Here is a 536-nt window from a genome sequence, read left to right on the forward strand (position 1 = left end):
ATTCGACTGAGAACAATACGGTCTTCCAAAAGTCCAGAGGCTTGGTCATCATATCACTTGCCCACTTCTTTCGTCTGACTATGTTGGCAGGTCTTAATAAGGGCTTCCGTCTAGCTGCTCTGCAATGACAACCCAATCTGTGGGCCGATATAGACGTAACCTAGCTAGCTATAATAATACACAAAGTATTGAAACAAGAAAGTCAATATTACAAAAACTATGTTTCTTAAAACTTAAATTTATTTATTCCTACTTTAACTCAGACTAACATAATTACAGTGTTTTGCCAAAGTAGGGATAAATAATCTCAAATTTTATGCAACTCAATTTTAACTTTCTTGTTTCAATACTTTTTGTAGCATTAAAACTTTCTATACTATTACAGCAGCTAGGTTACGTATATATCGATCACTACTTGTCATTATAAAATTAACATTCATATTATTATACTTGTGTATAAAACAGTTGGACATATATATATTTAACTTCTAGCCATTTTGATTTTACAGATACAAAATATGACCTGTGTATCTGAA

This window comes from Limulus polyphemus, unplaced genomic scaffold (assembly GCF_000517525.1).
Source record: "Limulus polyphemus unplaced genomic scaffold, Limulus_polyphemus-2.1.2 Scaffold93, whole genome shotgun sequence".
NCBI lineage: Eukaryota > Metazoa > Arthropoda > Merostomata > Xiphosura > Limulidae > Limulus > Limulus polyphemus.